Here is a 12209-nt window from a genome sequence, read left to right as displayed (position 1 = left end):
AAATTGAATAAACGCATTGAAAACTTCATTAAATATGCAAATGAGGTATATGAGTAATAATGATTATGATTTGATAAATACAACTGCCTAACTATAGATATGCAGGCAAATTTGGCATTTGGTTGTTGACAAACCAAAATAAAATGTCGAATTAAATATGTCAATAAGAATGGGAAGTCTATTAATAATGGATTGAGTGATGTAAAACGACAAGGGGTGAATGCAGGTGCTTATGTGAGACTAACAAGAATAGTTGAAATTAGAGCAACTAGGCGATTCGGGAAGACTCTCACCTTTTTATCTTTTGCCGTACTCAATATTCGTCTCGAAGTTGGATTCAAGCATATTTCTTGTAATTTTATTAAACACTTTTTTTATCTTATAACACATACGCTTTGCCATTTTACGTTAATTTTTATCGGTGTTTAAACATTACATTTCTGCAATCATATTTATTCATATTCAAGTTGTGATTTCATATTAGCATAATCAGTAGGCTACAATAGATTTTATTCATATCTAAGGCTACTGAGACTTATGTAAAAAGATTTAATTATATTAAAAAACTCTAAACTAGTATTAACTATTTATAAAACACTTTATTTATCTAGAAAATTGCTTAGGTCACGTGCTTGAATTTGAGAATTGTGCATTTAGTACACATAAAATCAATAAATATACTTCAAATACTTTTTGGGCAGAATGATTCAAGACACTCCATAAATCTAGCTTCGTATAATTTATCGGGCGTAACACAATAGTTTAAGATAAACTGGAATATGAGGATCCAGAAATATCGACAAGACAGACATCACTTTGTAGATTATCATATCCAACAAATGTTTTGTTTTTTCGTATCACTATTTAATAATAAATACAACATGACGTTTCTACGAATTTATAAAAGTCAAATTATGCGTAATAAGTTCTATATTATAGCCTTTAGATAAAGACGTTAAGTTAACATTTAATTATAGTATCACGAGATTGATGCCGTGTCATTTCTAAATGTGAATTTAAAAAATATGTTTTTAAAACAAAAATGTTAACCATTATTACTGGGTAAAAACTAAAAAACAAAAGAAGAACAAATCACGCTTCTGAGATATAGGTTATCCTGACTTGGGTGAGTCATTTGTTATAAATGTGTGATATCTAGAAGCTTCGGTCCTTCCTGGCGTCTGAGTTACCTTCACTGGAGTCATGTAGCACGATTACTAAACTTTACATTGAGAACCAACTCGGCACTTTAGGCTTTATAGTAACGTGGTAAATATCAGAATTATATTTTAGTAATATTATGACTACACGTATTGAAATATATCTACTAAAGACATAAAATATCTATTTTTTTTTATTTTTAACAGGATTATGTCTTTAAAAAGAGCGACGGTAGCGCATTCTAGTGCCAAACTCACGAACTGCTAAGCGGTCGAGACGTGGAAAGAACCTCGTGAAAACACCTAATTTTTAAATTCAAAATTTTAAGCTTCAACACTTACTTGAGCAACTTGTTATGCTATCTGTGTAATATATTAAATCTATTAATTCGTCCAATCGGTGTAATTTTCATGGATTGCTTTTTTTTACGTAGGTGTTTTTTTCTTTAGAAAACTGGAGACATATCATCATCTTAAATACAGATTCAAAGACAAAGATTTACATTCAATTTTGTTTACCATTTGCTGATTATTTAGATTAAAGAAATTACCAAAATTATTCCAATGCATTAATTTTAACACATATTGTCTTCATGCGAATTTTACAAGTATCCATGTTGTACACATTTGTAAGGAAATGGTTTGGATTTGTAAAGATAACACCTATTTATTATGACTATGAAAATAAACGTACTGAAAATCAACAGAACATCAACCTTTACTTAAATGTTATATCATCATTAGTACAATCAATCCTCTGTAGTCGCACTGCTAAAACCCACACATAGTATAACTCAGTAGCTACGGGGCTCCTAACACTAAATTTTTACCACAACACTACCGGCCGGAACTCGTGGCGTAGTTCTGTAATCCAGCTCCTTGGAGGCCAGGTGTTTGGATTCCCTATATCCCCGATGTTGTTACTTAATTGAAACTTAAATAAAATAACGTCCGCATAGTACTCTTGAATATGTAAATTGAATAAACGCATTGAAAACTTCATTAAATATGCAAATGAGGTATATGAGTAATAATGATTATGATTTGATAAATACAACTGCCTAACTATGGATATGCAGGCAAATGTGGCATTTGGTTGTTGACAAACCAAAATAAAATTTCGAATTAAATATGTCAATAAGAATGAGAAGTCTATTAATAATGGATTGAGTGATGTAAAACGACAAGGGGTGAATGCAGGTGCTTATGTGAGACTAACAAGAATAGTTGAAATTAGAGCAACTAGGCGATTCGGAAAGACTCTCACCTTTTTATCTTTTGCCGTACTCAATATTCGTCTCGAAGTTGGATTCAAGCATATTTCTTGTAATTTTATTAAACACTTTTTTTAATCTTATAACACATACGCTTTGCCATTTTACGTTAATTTTTATCGGTGTTTAAACATTACATTTCTGCAATCATATTTATTCATATTCAAGTTGTGATTTCATATTAGCATAATCAGTAGGCTACAATAGATTTTATTCATATCTAAGGCTACTGAGACTTATGTAAAAAGATTTAATTATATTAAAAAACTCTAAACTAGTATTAACTATTTATAAAACACTTTATTTATCTAGAAAATTGCTTAGGTCACGTGCTTGAATTTGAGAATTGTGCATTTAGTACACATAAAATCAATAAATATACTTCAAATATTTTTTGACCGGAATGATTCAAGACACTCCATAAATCTAGCTTCGTATAATTTATCGGGCGTAACACAATAGTTTAAGATAAACTGGAATATTAGGATCCGGAAATCTCGACAAGTCAGACATCACTTTGTAGATTATCATATCCAACAAATGTATTGTTTTTTCGTATCACTATTTAATAATAAATACAACATGACGTTTCTACGAATTTATAAAAGTCAAATTATGCGTAATAAGTTCTATATTATAGCTTCTAGATAAAGACGTTAAGTTAACATTTAATTATAGTATCACGAGATTGATGCCGTGTCATTTCTAAATGTGAATTTAAAAAATATGTTTTTAAAACAAAAATGTTAACCATTATTACTGGGTACAAACTAAAAAACAAAAGAAGAACAAATCACGCTTCTGAGATATAGGTTATCCTGACTTGGGTGTGTCATTTGTTATAAATGTGTGATATCTAGAAGCTTCGGTCCTTCCTGGCGTCTGAGTTACCTTCACTAGAGTCATGTAGCACGATTACTAAACTTTACATTGAGAACCAACTCGGCACTTTAGGCTTTATAGTAACGTGGTAAATATCAGAATTATATTTTAGTAATATTATGACTACACGTATTGAAATATATCTACTAAAGACATAAAATATCTATTTTTTTTTATTTTTAACAGGATTATGTCTTTAAAAAGAGCGACGGTAGCGCATTCTAGTGCCAAACTCACGAACTGCTAAGCGGTCGAGACGTGGAAAGAACCTCGTGAAAACACCTAATTTTTAAATTCAAAATTTTAAGCTTCAACACTTACTTGAGCAACTTGTTATGCTATCTGTGTAATATATTAAATCTATTAATTCGTCCAATCGGTGTAATTTTCATTGATTGCTTTTTTTACGTAGGTGTTTTTTTTTCTTTAGAAAACTGGAGACATATCATCATCTTAAATACAGATTCAAAGACAAAGATTTACATTCAATTTTGTTTACCATTTGCTGATTATTTAGATTAAAGAAATTACCAAAATTATTCCAATGCATTAATTTTTACACATATTGTCTTCATGCGAATTTTACAAGTATCCATGTAGTACACATTTGTAAGGAAATGGTTTGGATTTGTAAAGATAACACCTATTTATTACGACTATGAAAATAAACGTGCTAAAAATCAACAGAACATCAACCTTTACTTAAATGTTATATCATCATTAGTACAATCAATCCTCTGTAGTCGCACTGCTAAAACCCACACATAGTATAACTCAGTAGGTACGGGGCTCCTAACACTAAATTTTTACCACAACACTACCGGCCGGAACTCGTGGCGTAGTTCTGTAATCCAGCTCCTTGGAGGCCAGGTGTTTGGATTCCCTATATCCCCGATGTTGTTACTTAATTGAAACTTAAATAAAATAACGTCCGCATAGTACTCTTGAATATGTAAATTGAATAAACGCATTGAAAACTTCATTAAATATGCAAATGAGGTATATGAGTAATAATGATTATGATTTGATAAATACAACTGCCTAACTATAGATATGCAGGCAAATGTGACATTTGGTTGTTGACAAACCAAAATAAAATGTCGAATTAAATATGTCAATAAGAATGGGAAGTCTATTAATAATGGATTGAGTGATGTAAAACGACAAGGGGTGAATGCAGGTGCTTATGTGAGACTAACAAGAATAGTTGAAATTAGAGCAACTAGGCGATTCGGGAAGACTCTCACCTTTTTATCTTTTGCCGTACTATATATTCTTCTCGAAGTTGGATTCAAGCATATTTCTTGTAATTTTATTAAACACTTTTTTTTATCTTATAACACATACGCTTTGCCATTTTACGTTAATTTTTATCGGTGTTTAAACATTACATTTCTGCAATCATATTTATTCATATTCAAGTTGTGATTTCATATTAGCATAATCAGTAGGCTACAATAGATTTTATTCATATCTAAGGCTACTGAGACTTATGTAAAAAGATTTAATTATATTAAAAAACTCTAAACTAGTATTAACTATTTATAAAACACTTTATTTATCTAGAAAATTGCTTAGGTCACGTGCTTGAATTTGAGAATTGTGCATTTAGTACACATAAAATCAATAAATATACTTCAAATATTTTTTGACCGGAATGATTCAAGACACTCCATAAATCTAGCTTCGTATAATTTATCGGGCGTAACACAATAGTTTAAGATAAACTGGAATATTAGGATCCGGAAATCTCGACAAGTCAGACATCACTTTGTAGATTATCATATCCAACAAATGTATTGTTTTTTCGTATCACTATTTAATAATAAATACAACATGACGTTTCTACGAATTTATAAAAGTCAAATTATGCGTAATAAGTTCTATATTATAGCTTCTAGATAAAGACGTTAAGTTAACATTTAATTATAGTATCACGAGATTGATGCCGTGTCATTTCTAAATGTGAATTTAAAAAATATGTTTTTAAAACAAAAATGTTAACCATTATTACTGGGTACAAACTAAAAAACAAAAGAAGAACAAATCACGCTTCTGAGATATAGGTTATCCTGACTTGGGTGTGTCATTTGTTATAAATGTGTGATATCTAGAAGCTTCGGTCCTTCCTGGCGTCTGAGTTACCTTCACTAGAGTCATGTAGCACGATTACTAAACTTTACATTGAGAACCAACTCGGCACTTTAGGCTTTATAGTAACGTGGTAAATATCAGAATTATATTTTAGTAATATTATGACTACATGTATTGAAATATATCTACTAAAGACATAAAATATCTATTTTATTTTATTTTTAACAGGATTATGTCTTTAAAAAGAGCGACGGTAGCGCATTCTAGTGCCAAACTCACGAACTGCTAAGCGGTCGAGACGTGGAAAGAACCTCGTGAAAACACCTAATTTTTAAATTCAAAATTTTAAGCTTCAACACTTACTTGAGCAACTTGTTATGCTATCTGTGTAATATATTAAATCTATTAATTCGTCCAATCGGTGTAATTTTCATGGATTGCTTTTTTTTACGTAGGTGTTTTTTTCTTTAGAAAACTGGAGACATATCATCATCTTAAATACAGATTCAGAGACAAAGATTTACATTCAATTTTGTTTACCATTTGCTGATTATTTAGATTAAAGAAATTACCAAAATTATTCCAATGCATTAATTTTTACACATATTGTCTTCATGCGAATTTTACAAGTATCCATGTTGTACACATTTGTAAGGAAATGGTTTGGGTTTGTAAAGATAACACCTATTTATTACGACTATGAAAATAAACGTGCTAAAAATCAACAGAACATCAACCTTTACTTAAATGTTATATCATCATTAGTACAATCAATCCTCTGTAGTCGCACTGCTAAAACCCACACATAGTATAACTCAGTAGGTACGGGGCTCCTAACACTAAATTTTTACCACAACACTACCGGCCGGAACTCGTGGCGTAGTTCTGTAATCCAGCTCCTTGGAGGCCAGGTGTTTGGATTCCCTATATCCCCGATGTTGTTACTTAATTGAAACTTAAATAAAATAACGTCCGCATAGTACTCTTGAATATGTAAATTGAATAAACGCATTGAAAACTTCATTAAATATGCAAATGAGGTATATGAGTAATAATGATTATGATTTGATAAATACAACTGCCTAACTATAGATATGCTGGCAAATGTGGCATTTGGTTGTTGACAAACCAAAATAAAATGTCGAATTAAATATGTCAATAAGAATGGGAAGTCTATTAATAATGGATTGAGTGATGTAAAACGACAAGGGGTGAATGCAGGTGCTTATGTGAGACTAACAAGAATAGTTGAAATTAGAGCAACTAGGCGATTCGGGAAGACTCTCACCTTTTTATCTTTTGCCGTACTATATATTCTTCTCGAAGTTGGATTCAAGCATATTTCTTGTAATTTTATTAAACACTTTTTTTTATCTTATAACACATACGCTTTGCCATTTTACGTTAATTTTTATCGGTGTTTAAACATTACATTTCTGCAATCATATTTATTCATATTCAAGTTGTGATTTCATATTAGCATAATCAGTAGGCTACAATAGATTTTATTCATATCTAAGGCTACTGAGACTTATGTAAACAGATTTAATTTTAATAACAAAAAAACTCTAAACTAGTATTAACTATTTATAAAACACTTTATTTATCTAGAAAATTGCTTAGGTCACGTGCTTGAATTTGAGAATTGCGCATTTAGTACACATAAAATCAATAAATATACTTCAAATACTTTTTGGCCAGAATGATTCAAGACACTCCATAAATCTAGCTTCGTATAATTTATCGGGCGTAACACAATAGTTTAAGATAAACTGGAATATGAGGATCCGGAAATCTCGACAAGTCAGACATCACTTTGTAGATTATCATATCCAACAAATGTATTGTTTTTTCGTATCACTATTTAATAATAAATACAACATGACGTTTCTACGAATTCATAAAAGTCAAATTATGCGTAATAAGTTCTATATTATAGCCTTTAGATAAAGACGTTAAAATAATATTTAATTATAGTATCACGAGATTGATGCCGTGTCATTTCTAAATGTGAATTAAAAAAATATGTATTTAAAACAAAAATGTTAAACATTATTACTGGGTAAAAACTAAAAAACAAAAGAAGAACAAATCACGCTTCTAAGATATAGGTTATCCTGACTTGGGTGAGTCATTTGTTATAAATGTGTGTTATCTAGAAGCTTCGGTCCTTCCTGGCGTCTGAGTTACCTTCACTAGCGTCATGTAGCACGATTACTAAACTTTACATTGAGAACCAACTCGGCACTTTAGGCTTTATAGTAACGTGGTAAATATCAGAATTATATTTTAGTAATATTATGACTACACGTATTGAAATATATCTACTAAAGACATAAAATATCTATTTTATTTTATTTTTAACAGGATTATGTCTTTAAAAAGAGCGACGGTAGCGCATTCTAGTGCCAAACTCACGAACTGCTAAGCGGTCGAGACGTGGAAAGAACCTCGTGAAAACACCTAATTTTTAAATTCAAAATTTTAAGCTTCAACACTTACTTGAGCAACTTGTTATGCTATCTGTGTAATATATTAAATCTATTAATTCGTCCAATCGGTGTAATTTTCATGGATTGCTTTTTTTTACGTAAGTGTTTTTTTCTTTAGAAAACTGGAGACGTATCATCATCTTAAATACAGATTCAAAGACAAAGATTTACATTCAATTTTGTTTACCATTTGCTGATTATTTAGATTAAAGAAATTACCAAAATTATTCCAATGCATTAATTTTTACACATATTGTCTTCATGCGAATTTTACAAGTATCCATGTTGTACACATTTGTAAGGAAATGGTTTGGATTTGTAAAGATAACACCTATTTATTACGACTATGAAAATAAACGTGCTAAAAATCAACAGAACATCAACCTTTACTTAAATGTTATATCATCATTAGTACAATCAATCCTCTGTAGTCGCACTGCTAAAACCCACACATAGTATAACTCAGTAGGTACGGGGCTCCTAACACTAAATTTTTACCACAACACTACCGGCCGGAACTCGTGGCGTAGTTCTGTAATCCAGCTCCTTGGAGGCCAGGTGTTTGGATTCCCTATATCCCCGATGTTGTTACTTAATTGAAACTTAAATAAAATAACGTCCGCATAGTACTCTTGAATATGTAAATTGAATAAACGCATTGAAAACTTCATTAAATATGCAAATGAGGTATATGAGTAATAATGATTATGATTTGATAAATACAACTGCCTAACTATGGATATGCAGGCAAATGTGGCATTTGGTTGTTGACAAACCAAAATAAAATTTCGAATTAAATATGTCAATAAGAATGAGAAGTCTATTAATAATGGATTGAGTGATGTAAAACGACAAGGGGTGAATGCAGGTGCTTATGTGAGACTAACAAGAATAGTTGAAATTAGAGCAACTAGGCGATTCGGAAAGACTCTCACCTTTTTATCTTTTGCCGTACTCAATATTCGTCTCGAAGTTGGATTCAAGCATATTTCTTGTAATTTTATTAAACACTTTTTTTAATCTTATAACACATACGCTTTGCCATTTTACGTTAATTTTTATCGGTGTTTAAACATTACATTTCTGCAATCATATTTATTCATATTCAAGTTGTGATTTCATATTAGCATAATCAGTAGGCTACAATAGATTTTATTCATATCTAAGGCTACTGAGACTTATGTAAAAAGATTTAGTTTTAATAACAAAAAAACTCTAAACTAGTATTAACTATTTATAAAACACTTTATTTATCTAGAAAATTGCTTAGGTCACGTGCTTGAATTTGAGAATTGTGCATTTAGTACACATAAAATCAATAAATATACTTCAAATATTTTTTGGCCAGAATGATTCAAGACACTCCATAAATCTAGCTTCGTATAATTTATCGGGCGTAACACAATAGTTTAAGATAAACTGGAATATGAGGATCCGGAAATCTCGACAAGTCAGACATCACTTTGTAGATTATCATATCCAACAAATGTATTGTTTTTTCGTATCACTATTTAATAATAAATACAACATGACGTTTCTACGAATTTATAAAATCTAAATTATGCGTAATACGTTCTATATTATAGCCTTTAGATAAAGACGTTAAGTTAACATTTAATTATAGTATCACGAGATTGATGCCGTGTCATTTCTAAATGTGAATTTAAAAAATATGTTTTTAAAACAAAAATGTTAACCATTATTACTGGGTAAAAACTAAAAAACAAAAGAAGAACAAATCACGCTTCTGAGATATAGGTTATCCTGACTTGGGTGAGTCATTTGTTATAAATGTGTGATATCTAGAAGCTTCGGTCCTTCCTGGCGTCTGAGTTACCTTCACTAGAGTCATGTAGCACGATTACTAAACTTTACATTGAGAACCAACTCGGCACTTTAGGCTTTATAGTAACGTGGTAAATATCAGAATTATATTTTAGTAATATTATGCCTACACGTATTGAAATATATCTACTAAAGACATAAAATATCTACTTTATTTTATTTTTAACAGGATTATGTCTTTAAAAAGAGCGACGGTAGCGCATTCTAGTGCCAAACTCACGAACTGCTAAGCGGTCGAGACGTGGAAAGAACCTCGTGAAAACACCTAATTTTTAAATTCAAAATTTTAAGCTTCAACACTTACTTGAGCAACTTGTTATGCTATCTGTGTAATATATTAAATCTATTAATTCGTCCAATCGGTGTAATTTTCATGGATTGCTTTTTTTTACGTAGGTGTTTTTTTCTTTAGAAAACTGGAGACATATCATCATCTTAAATACAGATTCAAAGACAAAGATTTACATTCAATTTTGTTTACCATTTGCTGATTATTTAGATTAAAGAAATTACCAAAATTATTCCAATGCATTAATTTTTACACATATTGTCTTCATGCGAATTTTACAAGTATCCATGTTGTACACATTTGTAAGGAAATGGTTTGGATTTGTAAAGATAACACCTATTTATTACGACTATGAAAATAAAAATGCTAAAAATCAACAGAACATCAACCTTTACTTAAATGTTATATCATCATTAGTACAATCAATCCTCTGTAGTCGCACTGCTAAAACCCACACATAGTATAACTCAGTAGGTACGGGGCTCCTTACACTAAATTTTTACCACAACACTACCGGCCGGAACTCGTGGCGTAGTTCTGTAATCCAGCTCCTTGGAGGCCAGGTGTTTAGATTCCATATATACCCGATGTTGTTACTTAATTGAAACTTAAATAAAATAACGTCCGCATAGTACTCTTGAATATGTAAATTGAATAAACGCATTGAAAACTTCATTAAATATGCAAATGAGGTATATGAGTAATAATGATTATGATTTGATAAATACAACTGCCTAACTATAGATATGCAGGCAAATGTGGCATTTGGTTGTTGACAAACCAAAATAAAATGTCGAATTAAATATGTCAATAAGAATGGGAAGTCTATTAATAATGGATTGAGTGATGTAAAACGACAAGGGGTGAATGCAGGTGCTTATGTGAGACTAACAAGAATAGTTGAAATTAGAGCAACTAGGCGATTCGGGAAGACTCTCACCTTTTTATCTTTTGCCGTACTCAATATTCGTCTCGAAGTTGGATTCAAGCATATTTCTTGTAATTTTATTAAACACTTTTTTTATCTTATAACACATACGCTTTGCCATTTTACGTTAATTTTTATCGGTGTTTAAACATTACATTTCTGCAATCATATTTATTCATATTCAAGTTGTGATTTCATATTAGCATAATCAGTAGGCTACAATAGATTTTATTCATATCTAAGGCTACTGAGACTTATGTAAAAAGATTTAATTTTAATAACAAAAAAACTCTAAACTAGTATTAACTATTTATAAAACACTTTATTTATCTAGAAAATTGCTTAGGTCACGTGCTTGAATTTGAGAATTGCGCATTTAGTACACATAAAATCAATAAATATAATTCAAATATTTTTTGGCCAGAATGATTCAAGACACTCCATAAATCTAGCTTCGTATAATTTATCGGGCGTAACACAATAGTTTAAGATAAACTGGAATATGCGGATCCGGAAAACTCGACAAGTCAGACATCACTTTGTAGATTATCATATCCAACAAATGTATTGTTTTTTCGTATCACTATTTAATAATAAATACAACATGACGTTTCTACGAATTTATAAAAGTCAAATTATGCGTAATAAGTTCTATATTATAGCCTTTAGATAAAGACGTTAATCTAACATTTAATTATAGTATCACGAGATTGATGCCGTGTCATTTCTAAATGTGAATTTATAAAATATGTTTTTAAAACAAAAATGTTAACCATTATTACTGGGTAAAAACTAAAAAACAAAAGAAGAACAAATCACGCTTCTGAGATATAGGTTATCCTGACTTGGGTGAGTCATTTGTTATAAATGTGTGATATCTAGAAGCTTCGGTCCTTCCTGGCGTCTGAGTTACCTTCACTAGAGTCATGTAGCAAGATTACTAAACTTTACATTGAGAACCAACTCGGCACTTTAGGCTTTATAGTAACGTGGTAAATATCAGAATTATATTTTAGTAATATTATGACTACACGTATTGAAATATATCTACTAAAGACATAAAATATCTATTTTATTTTATTTTTAACAGGATTATGTCTTTAAAAAGAGCGACGGTAGCGCATTCTAGTGCCAAACTCACGAACTGCTAAGCGGTCGAGACGTGGAAAGAACCTCGTAAAAACACCTACTTTTTAAATTCAAAATTTTAAGCTTCAACACTTACTTGAGCAACTTGTTATGCCA

This window comes from Macrosteles quadrilineatus, unplaced genomic scaffold (genome assembly GCF_028750875.1).
Source record: "Macrosteles quadrilineatus isolate MER2022 unplaced genomic scaffold, UCM_ALF_1.0 Scaffold_1__1_contigs__length_201487025, whole genome shotgun sequence".
Classification (NCBI taxonomy): Eukaryota; Metazoa; Arthropoda; class Insecta; order Hemiptera; family Cicadellidae; genus Macrosteles; species Macrosteles quadrilineatus.
This window is presented reverse-complemented; position numbering follows the sequence as displayed.